At 39.1% G+C, this 13,310-nt stretch overlaps 1 long non-coding RNA gene across 1 annotated transcript in view; it reads left to right on the top strand.

Moving 5' to 3' along the window:
• The first annotated feature begins 367 nt into the window (after window positions 1-367).
• LOC138853363 (uncharacterized) overlaps window positions 368-13,310 on the top strand; it is an 84,472-nt gene continuing 71,529 nt past the window's right edge. The window contains exon 1 of the long non-coding RNA XR_011392558.1: window positions 368-463. This is a non-coding gene — a long non-coding RNA (uncharacterized lncRNA). The remainder of the gene's footprint in view (window positions 464-13,310) is intronic.

Here is a 13,310-nt window from a genome sequence, read left to right as displayed (position 1 = left end):
ATTATTATTATTATTATTATTATTATTATTATTATTATTATTATTATTATTATTATTATTATTATTATTATTATTACGAAGCCTATCCTGTGAGCAGTAGTAAAAAGATTACATAGGCAGATAATAGGTCTAGAAAGTGGGCCACATTATTTTTCTGGATAAGTAAGTTGTATTAGCAATGAAATATTTACAAATTTCAGTCGAGGTGAGTGTTATATATTGTTATATATTGTTATATATTGTTATATATTAAGTGACGCATGTTAAGTGTCACTTGTCTGGTTGGCAGCATCTGGTAGAGAGAAGTTTAGTAAGTTGTCGCTGATTGGTGGAGGAGCGAGCCAGGCGGAGCTCTCCACCAATGGGAGAGCAGCTGGCAGGAATCTTCCTTATATAGTATCTACCAAATACTGCTTTGTTGTTTTGGATTTTTAGTGTAGTATTCTGTATTTGTGAAAGTGTGGTAAGTATGTGAAGTGTGAGGAGCGAGGTCTTGATGCGAGGAAGAGGAGCAAGGTAAGTGGAGGAGTGTGATGGAGGAGGAGAGTGATGGAGGAAGTATGGAGGGCAGGGCACCACCTTATGCATCACCTCGGGCCCAGGAGCTGCGTTTTCCTCACTTCTCTCACTCCTATATGTGAGAAATATGAGGAAAATGGCAAAAATGTTTGTGTTTTTCCCCTGGCTGGTTCCTCCTGGCCATTATGTGTTATTTTTGTATCTCTTAAAGATATATAAGGTTCTCCTCCCAGTAACTAAAAATAACTTATTCTGACTTGTTATTAAATATTTATATTGTATCACATGACGAATTGTTATATTTTAAGTGTCCAGAATACCTGATAAAAATTGTGTAATAATACGATTCGATCCACAGTACGGGCGGGGATTGAACTCGCGACTGAGTCGTACAATTTCAGGCCAGGAGCTGGAGGTTCATCTGTAAAACTTACATTTGTGGTCACAGTGGGACCCATGGTAACCTCTCTACTGTGTATAAATATACCAATTTGGATGAATCTTATTGTAGCTGGACGGCCCAGTGGTTTACGCGCTGGCCCGGAGCTTTACGACTTGGTTGCCGCGAGTTCAGTCACTACCCATACCGTAGTTTATTTGCAATTGTCATTTCGATTTTGTGAGGCAGTAAGGCTCGGTACCGTGGCAAGAACAAGGCACAACTGTCTTCAAGAAGGCACTGGACAGGCACCTAAAGTCAGTACCTGACCAGCCAGGCTGTGGTTCATATGTCGGGTTGCATGCGGACAGCAGTAACAGCCTGGTTGATCAGGCCCTGATCTACCATGACGCCTGATGATAGACCGGGCCGCAGGGGCGTTGACCCCCAGAACCCTCTCCAGGTATAATCCAGGTAACTAAAACAAAATATTAAAATTTGGTATTTTTGTTTGTTAAGAATTAACAAAAATTCCAAATTTTCATTTGTTTTGTGTTTTAGTTGTATGTTTTTTTTGCCATGGTATCGAGAGACTTATTACACACATAGTCTCTATTTTGGATTGTTGACACTTAAAATATGACAATTTGTCATTTGATGCAGTATTAATATTTAATAACTTGCCAGAGTATGTTTTTTTTAGTCATTTGAGGGAGAACCTTATTTATCTTTAAGAAATATGAAAAGTACATTAAGCTTAGGATAATCTTAAATTAAAAATCTGGAACTATTAATATTTTCCAGACAAACCGTAAGCTCCATTCTAAACCCCAGTAAGTCACTTTAACTTTGCTGGGTTATCCTAGATGGTAATTAACACATAAGTTATTATATATGATAATTGTACTTGGGTGTACCTGTACCTAAATGAATTTGTAATCCAACTTGTGACAACATAAATGGTTATATAGTATGAAAGAAAACTGCTAAGAGCCTTCGTCTGCACACTTCTTGAGTTGTCTCAGTCTGCTCGTTGCATCCCAACATTTTGTTGGAGGTAATTTGCACTGTCTGCAGAGCCTCTTGCTATCATAGTGAGATTGTGGTGTGAGGACTTGCGACTAATCTGCAGAATTTTCCAGCTGTGAATTATGATGCATCTGTTTCAACTACATTCTGAGTAGCTCAAGTTCAAGGGACCTGAGTTGTTCCTGGTAGTTTAGGTACTTGACTTAATTTTTTTTTTACAGGGACACCAAAGGTGCTCTGCATAATCCAGCTCTTCATTTTCTGTACATTTCTTTAGGCTTGAGGAATGATATTCGCGATCACTGGATGCATGATGTAATCAATAAAAACATTGCCCAAGATTGCACTAGATTCTACTCCACCATATAATACTGTACCTGCCAAATACAGCTCAGAATGCTGCCTTTTATACAGTGGTTTATAAACTCATAACCTAACTCCTTCACTGACAAAGAAATCACATTGAATTTCAGGTCCATTGAGACATTGTATATAGTATACTCAAACCTCTTTATATATTTGTGCATATGCAGAGGTCTGTATATTAAGGGATATACAGAAGTGCATGTTTGCATATGTAGAAAGGTTTGTCTGTGTAATCTGAGAAATGTTTGTATGAAGGCCAGTGATCTCATTGATGCTGTCAAGTCTTTGATTGATCACAAGAAGTCTCAGATATTTCCTTGCTGGTGAAGAGTTCTCCCATATATAAATTTAGTAAAATTATTGTTACACTAACCTACCATGAACCTAAATTAAAGTAAACCTGGATTTTGACAGACCAGTGGGGGGGGGGGGATGGAGCAGATGGCTGGTAATGGCAATTGTGGTGAATAAAGATGACATTGTTTTCCTGTGATTATAATATTTATGGAAAATTCTGTAGCCAATAGACTTGGCCTGTTGTTTCAGAATCAATTGACCTAGCAGATTTTGTCCCATATTTATGAAGTCTGTTAAGCTGATATCGACGAAATTAAGGTCTTACTGTATGTTATTGGATGACTCGTGGTTATGGTATAGCAGGTTATTGAAATATATTTTTATTGTAACACATCGGCCATTTCCCACCAAAGCAGGGTGGCCCGAAAAAGATAAACTTCCATCATTCACTCCATCACTGTCTTGCCAGAGGCATGCTTACACTACGGTTATAAATCTACAACATTAACACCCCTCCTTCAGAGTGCCAGAACTGCACTTCTTGAAGTAGTGACTTGTTACCCTTTGAGGGTCGGTCACGTACATATACGTCATTGCAGCCAGGATTGGTCACGTACTTGTATACATAATTTCTAGCGCCTTCAAATCTGCTGGAAGAAAGTTGGCAGGCCAACATATGAAAGAATGGGTCTGCATGGCTAGTGTGTGCAGTATAAAAAAAATCCTGAAGCATGCATTGCATAATGAGAAAAAAAAGAAACCTACCGTGTTTTTGGTTTAAAGCAGCAACTTACCAGTGTATTTTCGTATGGTATTTATGGCTGTATTCTCGTTTTCTTGGTCTCATTTGATAGAATGGAAGATATGTTACTGAAATAGAGATGATTTTGATTGGTTTCACAATGACAAGCACCTTGAAATTGAGCTCAAAGTAGTGAAAATGTTCGATTTTTGCCAATGTTCAAGAGTAAACAAATCATGCCACGCTTCCAATACACATCAACTGGTGAGTCTGATATTCTTTCACTAGTGCGCTGATATTATATATACCGTTTTTACAATGATGCAGTAGTATACATAACAGTAAATCTTCTACTTTTAGTGAGAATAAAAATTCAGAATTTAAAGCAAATGTAAGAGGGGCCTGGAGACGTGACTAATGAACAGATGAAATGTTATTTTAGTGCCAGGAATGTCTGTCTTGTTTATTATGGACCCTATTTTGAAATTGGCATATTTTGAAATTTGTGTGAAATTGGTCAAATTACTAATTTCTTACCACTTCATTGGGTAGTTGAAATTGATAAATGGGTGGTTTCATGTACTCAATCGATAGCACAAATGGAGTTGTAGCAAATTAGCTATGGTTTTAGTCGACTGGAACATTGGAATTGGCCGAAAATAGGGCTTAAAGTGGGTGAAGTCGCCTATGCGTATATATAGTAGAGACCGCTAACTTTGTGAGAGCATAATTTCGTAAATTTTCCATTAAATTTCATACTTTTGGTGTCATTACCATTGGGAAAAGATTCTCTATCATTTCATTAGATTTTTTTTTTCTTTTTTTTTTTTTTTTTTTTTTTTTTTTTGACCCGGAGAGCAAGTTCAAGGATCGGGGGATAGGGTTGGTGTGATGCTACTAGGTTGTAAATGAGGTGGATGGTTGAGGTTGACAGTTATTACTTACTGGAGCCCTGATGTATTCTGTCGTACATCTCTGCTGTGTATTGTTCTACATTGTGGTAAGGCTTCATCATTTGTTCAGACTGCTTCAAAACTGTGCTTTTAGATTTGTCTGGGTTCTTTTCAGTAAAGAAAGTGAGCAATTTTAGCAAAAGAATGGGACTGCTCTCATAACTGTTGCAGTGTTATGTTACTGTTTATTTTCAGGTTCTTCCTCATCTGCTTCTATTGTCCGACTCTCTTCTATCTGGGAGTTGAACTCTGCCAACATTTCCTCTGGACTTTTCTTTTTCATCTTCTTAGAGGTCATTACTATCTTTTGGCTTCATATCTTCAAAGCTCTTACCTGGCCATCTCTTTGTCAAATCAACAGTTTCTTGGACTTGAATTTCAGTTGAAGGAAAGCTTGTGAAATTCACCCCACTAGGCTATATTTTTTTCCAGCCCACATTTATTGTTGATTTGAGCTCCCGTGTCTTGTGCAGCTCTGACATGGGATATTTACAATGCTGAAGTTTCATCACAACTCTGGCACTCCAGGCTCTGAGTCATTGTCCATATCTGTGATTAATTTGTGCCAATAGGTGTGTTGATACATTACAATGTCTTAACAACACCTTGATCCAGTGATTGTATCTGTGTTGTATTTGGTGGTAAAAAAAAATACATTTGGGTTCAAATCGTGCTAGAGTTCAGGATGAGCATAAGAATTACCAAGTCCGGAGAATCTAGAATGTAAGGTTCTTGTTGTGCAGGTAAAGCATGACTTTGGGAATGAAATGATACTGGACCAGTCAGTAAACAACTTCAGTCAACATGCCATATAACAAAGTGGTTTTGTCTTTCCATTTCAAAACTGGGGATTCTTGGAGCAATAAATAAGCATGGGTCAGCACGTAGCCACATGATGCATAGCACACAATAACAAGCTACTTGAGTTCGGGTGCACTTTCTTTATAGTTGCTGATGTAAGTTCTGGAAGGTATCTTCCAGAACAATCCTGTCTTGTCAACATTAAACACACTCGAGTACATAGCCACCCTCAGAAGTAATTTCCTCAACCTCTGTTGGAAAATTCCCTGCAACTGTGAGGCCAGCTGAGGCACTCGCTACTAAACTTTGTTATGAGTTCTATTATGTATTCTAAATTTATTCAGACTTCCTACAATAAATATTTTCACCACTCACTTTAACCCTTTGACTGTCTAAAGCCCCTTTATGAAACTGTCATTCTATGTTGCAAAATTTTTGGAAAAAAAATGATTTTTTCTTATGAAATGATAGAGAAACTTTTCCCAATGGTAATGACACCAAAAGTATGAAATTTGGTCAAAAACTCGCGGAATTACGCGGTCTTGGTGACATATACGCATTGGCGATTTCGCTGATTTGATCCCTGTTTTTGGCAAATTCCGTTGTTCCAGTTGACCAAATTCATAGCTATTTCTTTAGAGCTCCATTTTTTTCTATCATTTGAGTACAAGAAACTGCCCATTTACCGATTTGAACTACCCAATAAAGTGGTCAGAAATTGGCAATTTGGCCAATTTTACGCAAATTAAAAAAGATGCCGATTTCAAAATAGGGTCCAGAATAAACAATGTAGACATTCTTGGCACTAAAATAACATATCTTCTGTCCATTAGTCACTTCTCTAGGCCCCTCTTATATTACTATTGCTTTCTATTTTGATTTTTTATTCATACAAAAAATACAAAATTTACTCTTATGTAGACTACTGCATTATTGTAAAAATGGTATAAATAATATCAGTGCACTAGTGAAAGAATATTAGACTCCCCAGTTGACGTGTATGGGATGTGTGGTGTGATTTCCTTACTCCTGAACATCGGTAAAAATCGAACATTTCTGCTACTTTGAACTCAATTTCAAGGTCGTTTTCATCATGAAACTAATCAAAATCATCGCTATTTCTGTAATACATTTTCTATTTTATCACTTGAGATCATGAAAACGAGAATACAACGATAAATACTATACGAAAATACACCTCAAAGTCAGCGTTTTAATCAAAAAAAAAAAAGGTAGTTTTTTTCTCATTATGCACTGCGTGCTGCAGGGCTTTTTTTTTATGTGGTGCACACTGACCACACAGACACATTCTCTCACATGTGGGCCTACCAGCTTTCTCCTGCTTGATCTGAAGCCGCTAGAATTTATTCGTATTAATACGTCCGAAACACTGGCTCGTTAGACGTATATATACGACCAAAACAGTCAAAGGGTTAAGCTAAGGATGAAAATATTTTAAGCTAAGTCCGAGGTCCCAGGCTATTCAACATCTTACGAGAAAATATTAGAAACATGGCTGGAACAAGTGTACAAGCCTTCAAGAGGAAACTGGATAAGTATCTTCTCCAGGTGCCAGATCAACCAGGCTATGATGGATATGTGGGGCAGCAGGCCTCCAGCAGCAACAGCCTGGTTGACCAGGCAAGCACCAGATGAGCCGGGCTCCGAGAGTAGTCAAACTCTCGAAGCTCTTCAAAGGTATATCAAAGATATAAGTAATGTGTGTATTGTATATGAATTTTTTTGAACTAGCTATGCTGCTCACTGAATATATAATAGTGTAAACAAGGATTTATATGTACAGTGGACCCTCGACCAACAATGGCATCGTATAATGTTAAATCCGACTAGCGATACATTTTAACGCAAAAATTTTGCCTCGACTAGCACTAAAAAACTCGATCAACACGATTTGTTCCGTTCGAGACGCGTCCACGTGTGGCCTGAGCGCGCCTCACTTGTCTCGTGGGTGCCAGTGTTTACAAGCCAGCCACCATGGTCGCATCCAAACATACAATCAGAACATTTCATATTATCACAGCGTTTTTAGTGATTGCACCTGCAAAATAAGTCACCATGGGCCCCAAGAAAGCTACTAGTGCCAACGCTTTGATAAAAAGGGTGAGAATTAGTATGGAAATTAAGAAAGATTTTGAAGGGTTTGGGGCTAACCCTGAGACACCTATGCCAGTTGTGGAATCCGTTGTGCCTACTTCAAAGATTAAGGAAATATGTGCAAAGTGGGTTGAACTGCAATCCTTTATGGATGAAAATCGCCCTAACACAGCTATTGCAAGCCGTGCTGGTGACTATTACAATGACAATGTTATGGCCCATTTTAGACAAATCTTAAAGGAACGGGAGGTACAGAGCTCTATGGACAGATATGTTGTGCGACAGAGGTCCAGTGACTCTCAAGCTGGTCCTAGTGGCATTAAAAGAAGGGAAGTAACCCCAGAAAAGGACTTGACACCTCAAGTCCTAATGGAAGGGGATTCCCCTTCTAAACACTAACACCATCCACACTCTCCCCTCCTCCCATCCCATCAATCATCACCGGATCTTCAATAAAGGTAAGTGTCATGTAATTGTACATGTCTTCTTCAGTTTGTGTGTTAAAATTAATATTTCGTGTGGTAAAATTTTTTTTTTTTCAATACTTTGCGGTGTCAGGAACAGATTAATTTGATTTCCATTATTTCTTATGGGGAAAATTAACTCGACTAACGATAACTTCGACTAACGGTGAGCTCTCAGGAACAGATTAATATCATTGGTCGAGGGTCCACTGTATTTGAAAATGAAAAAAGGGCTTTTTTCACTTTACAGCAATTTTTTTTGCTTTACAGCAGTAGCCCAGAGCCTAACCTGCTGTTATATAAGTGGGACTTGCCTGTAGCCATTGAGGATGTTTCCATTTTTATTATGCTGTATTAACTGCTTCTCTATTTTCTCAAAAGATCTTAATTTTGGTTACTCATCATTCTGGCTCTTACCTTCTCAGTGTCTTGAATGAATTGTTGATTCTCTCACACCAAAGGATCATCACACATGCATCACCTTTTTGAGTAATCTACTGTATACAGTACCTCTGTTTTCTGAACTACAGGTATAGTCATGCTCAAACTTCTTGGCATGTTCACCAACACTAGATTTGCTTGTTGATGCCAAAATTAATATCCAGACATAACACAATCTGATAAAAAGATTAGAAAGAAGTCACTTTGTCTGATTTCTTTTTTGGGGTGTTATCCTACGTAATTTACACTATGTATGATAATTGTACTAACATGTACCTGTACCTAAATAAACTTGCCATATTTTGTGGCATACAAGATGCACTTTTTTTCTCTCAAAATCTTACCCTCAAGGTCAGGCTTGCAATCAAGTTTGGGATCTACAAATAATTCTAAAAAAATAAGTTAAAGAGGGATATTCAGTAACTTTAGGGTGCATCGTATATGCTGGTGCACACTATATGCCACAAAATTTGGTACTTAATGTGGAAAAGAGTAATAGTGTGGTGAGTGTCCACGAGGCAACTGGTGGTTATAAGTGTAAAAATCACTGAGTGATACTATGACTACCATGAAACAAAAGTCTTAAGGCATGTGATAGGGAAATTATCCCATCTACTTCACCATGATAGCTGTGTTGGAGCAAAAGACAGAAAGAGGCACTGCAGTAGGTGTTCACCTTCAGTGATGGGTGGAAATTCTGTAAGAAAAAATGAATCGGGAACTAGCTGAAACACAGTAGGTCGAGGTGTGATAGGAGGGGGGAATACTGTATTTGCAGAGCTCAATAACACAAAGGCCAGTAAAGCAAGAGTGAATTATGAGAACTTTAAAACCAGGAGCGATGCCAGTGATTCTATTTTTTCAAATCACTTGTACTCGCATGACTTGAAGTTTTTGCTCATGGCACCTTTCAAGGCAGGGGAGAGCTCGAAAATGTTCAGAGGTTGTATAGTGCCCACATGGTATTAATGAACATCTAAACAATTGTTAGTACAGTAGACCATCATTTAACATGAGTTTATTTGCCATGATTTGGGTATAGCATGATTGAAGAATTGCAGCACAATTTTATGTAACACTTCATAAAATTAATTTAACATGGTTTGTGGGAAGGGAAAAAATTTTGAGCATGCGATCACCTGTGGGATTGGCGGTGGGTTACACCATTGAGTCAATGGGGGAGACATACCGCCATCCACTCCTCCCTCCCAGCCTTCAGTTTGGTTCATACATGTGTAGGATGATACTCGGGAAGCTCACTGTGTTTCTTTACATACATATTTTAATTGCCATATCTTAAATCTGCCAAGCAATCATGGCACCCAGTAGGCATATACAATATACAGTGGACCCTCGACCAATGATATTACGTAATCCGTTCCAGAGAGCTTGTCCTTAGGCGAATTTATCGCTAGCCGTATTAATTTTCCCCGTAAGAAATAATGGAAATGTGTAGAATTAATCCGTTCCAGACACCCAAAAGTATGAAAAAAAAAAAAATTCACATGAAATATACATTTTTCTACACAGAAAAACAAGGATACATGCACAATAAATACTGTACTAAATGAAGAATAAATGACACTTACCTTTATTGAAGATGTAGTGATGATTGATGAGATGGGAGGAGGGGAGGAGATGGAGGTGTATTATTGTTTGGAAGGAATCCCCTTCCACAAGGACTTTAGGTACCAATTCCTTATCTGGGGTTACTTCCCTTCTTTTTTTAATGCCACTGGGAACAACTTGAGAGTCACTGGACCTCTGTCGCACCAAAAATCTGCCCATAGAGCTCTGTACCTCACGTTCCTTTAAGATTTTCCTAGAATGGGCCACAACATTGTCATTGTAAAAGTCACCAGCACGGCTTGCAATAGCTGTGTCAGGGTGATTTTCATCCATAAACGTTTGCACATCAAATCACTTTGCACAAATTTCCTTAATCGTTGAAGAAGGCAAGTTCCTCTCTCTCTCCCCTCCTCTGAAACAATTTCCTCAGTTGTGGTCTCATGCTGTTGCAGATGCTCTTGCAGCTCATCAGTGGTTAGTTCTTCATCATTGTCCTCCACCAACTCTTCCACATCCTCCCTACTAACCTCCAACCCCATGGACTTCCCCAATGCCATAATAGATTCCACAACTGGCATAGGCTCCTAAGGGTTAGCGCCAAACCCTTCAAAATCCCTCTCTTGTACACATTGTGCCCACAGTTTCCTCCAAGCAGAGTTCAAGGTCCTGTTAGCCACTCCCTCCCAAGCCTTACCTATAAGGTTTATGCAATTGAGGATACTAAAGTGATCTTTCCAAAAGTCTCTTAGGGTCAATTGAGTGTCTGAGGTCACTTTAAAGCACTTTTGAAACATTGCTTTGGTGTACAGTTTTTTTAAATTTGAAATGACCTGCTGGTCCATGGGCTGGAGGAGAGGAATGGTATTAGGAGGCAAGAACTTGACTTTGATAAAACTCAAGTCCCCACAATTCGCTCTGGCAAGTCTGAAGGATGAGCAGGAGCATTGTCTAATACCAGGAGGCACTTGAGGTCCAATTTATTTTCCAGGAGGTAATTTTTCACAGTGGGGCCAAACACATGATAAAACCAATCATAGACAATGTCCCTAGTGACCCATGCCTTACTATTTGCCCTCCACATTACACACAAATAAGCCTTAACGACATTGTTTTTCTTGAACACATTGGGAGTCTCAGAGTGATACACAAGTAGAGGCTTCACTTTGCAATCTCCACTAGCATTACTACAAAACATTAAAGTTACCCTGTCTTTCATTAGCTTGTGTCCTGGCAGTGCTTTTTCCTCCTGTGTAATGTAGGTCCTGTTTGGCATTTTCTTCCAAAACAGGCCTGTTTCGTCACAATTAAACACTTGTTGGGGTTTTAATTTTTCATTGTCTATGTACTCCTTGAATTCTTGCACATATTTTTCAGCAGCTCTTGTGTCCGAACTGCCAACCTCTCCATGCCTTACTACACCGTGTATGCCACTTTGATTCCTAAATCTCTCAAACCAACTGTTGCTGGCCTTAAATTCAATAACATCACTAGTTGCAGGCATTTTTTTAATTAAATCGTCATGCAACTGCTTTGCCTTTTCACATATGATTTATTGAGAAATACCGTCTCCTGATATTTCTTTTTCGTTTATCCACAACAACAACAACAACAACAACAACAACAGTCTCTCAACATCTTCAAGTATTTGCGATCTCTGTTTCGAATACATACTTGCACCTTTCGCAACAGCAGCTTCCTTGATTGCCTTTCTGTTGGCCAAGATAGTAGCGATGGTTAATTGGGGTTTGTTATACAACCTGGCCAGCTCAGAGGCATGCACTCCACTTTCATACTTGGTAATTATCTCCTTCAATTCAGTTGTAATTATCACTCTTTTTACCACAGGGTTGGCACTAGAAGCTTTCTTTGGGCCCATTGTGGCTTATTTAGCAGTTACAAGCACTAAAAACACTGGAATAATATGAAATGTACTGAATGTATGTGTGGAACGGACCTGACTGGCTTGTAAACAATGGCACACTAACTGAAGGCAGGGCAGCTGAGGCGTGCTCAGGCCAGACGGATGCGTTTGGAATGAATGTTGTTAGCCGAGTTTTTCATCGTTGGTCGAGCCAAATTTTTACGCTCAAATGCATCGTTAGGCAATTTTATCGTTAGATGATGCCATCATTGGTTGAGGGCCCACTGTATGTATAAGTGTTGCGGAAAGTTGGAAGAAAAGGTTTAAGTGTTTAAATCTTAGAATTAACGAAGAAAACATATATTAGACGAGATAACCTGTGGCCATAATGAAGCGTCACTGCACATAAAATGAGGCAAATATGAGTTTGCGTGATTGACTGACTGACTTACTGAATGACTTAAAGTTAGACCCTGAAATGGTATCTAGAGCAGCTGATGCCTTACTGTCAGTTGTATAATGTACTGCAGGGTAAAATAGAACAGAAATCCATTACAGAATTATGCACACTCCAGCACAACCATCGACTTCATTACCAGAACCTCTACCATCCACTTCAGCCCAGTAGGGCCACAGCTTAACTCTCCATTCTTCACAATCATCGACAAACACCAGCACGCACAATTTAAGGTAAGAAATACTATTATTTCCCTTGTATTTGTAGTCTTAAGCAGTAAAAACAACATAATACATCATGGCAGTGAACTACAATTACATATTCACCTTTATTTTTGTAAGATCTGTTGGTCTACAAAAAAGTTGTTTGGTTTTTTGGGGGCTCCCAGGAATGTAACCCTGTTTTTCCTGTAAGTTCTTCAGTTCATGTAATACGGTCTTACCTAACACGGCATTTTCAGGCACATAACTGCCATGTTAAATGATGGTTTACTGTACTTCAAAGCACTTTGACTGTTCTCTGGAACAGAGAAGTGAGAAATATACTTAATAATAAATACATGTAAGATACTTCAGGCCAGTGCACAGCCATGACAACTTACTGAAGTGAAATACAGTGGACCTTTGGCTTTCGTGAGTCAGTGTTCGTGAATTTTGGTTATTGGCAACTCTTTTTGTCAAAATATAGCCTTGGTTTTCGGGATTTCCCTTGGATTTCGGCAGTCATATGGTATGTGTCCCAGTGGCCCCGCGCACACAAAGCCTCCCACAGATGCATTCAAGAGTCAGTGTGGCATTGCTTCTCGGTGAGTGAGCATCACCCCCCTTACCTTCCCCCCGCATTCATATGAAATATTACGTAATAATCCATTGTTTTGTGCTTGCAACTGCTAAATAAGCCACCATGGGCCTAAACAAAGCTCCTAGTACCAGCACTTTGGTAAAGAAAGTTGTGGAATGTATTGTGGCATTGGGGAATTCCATGGGATTGGATGTGAATGGCCAGGATGTGGAAGAGTTGGTGGAGGACCACAGTGAAGAACTAACCACTGAGGAGCTGCAAGAGCTTCATCTGCAACAGCAATAGACCACAGCTGAGGAAATTGCTTCAGAGGAGGAGGGGGAAGAGAGAGGGAAGAAGGTGCCTTCTTCAGTGATTAAGGACATTTGTGCAAAGTAGAGTGAGGTGTAAACTTTTGTGGAGGAACATCACCCTAACAAAGCTATTGTAGGTCATGTCTGTGACATGTTCAATGAGAATGCCTTGTCCCATTTTAGGCAAATCTTAGAGACGCCAGAAACAGAGCTCTTTAGAACA

This window comes from Cherax quadricarinatus, chromosome 29 (assembly GCF_038502225.1).
Source record: "Cherax quadricarinatus isolate ZL_2023a chromosome 29, ASM3850222v1, whole genome shotgun sequence".
Lineage (NCBI taxonomy): Eukaryota > Metazoa > Arthropoda > Malacostraca > Decapoda > Parastacidae > Cherax > Cherax quadricarinatus.
This window is presented reverse-complemented; position numbering and strand designations above follow the sequence as displayed.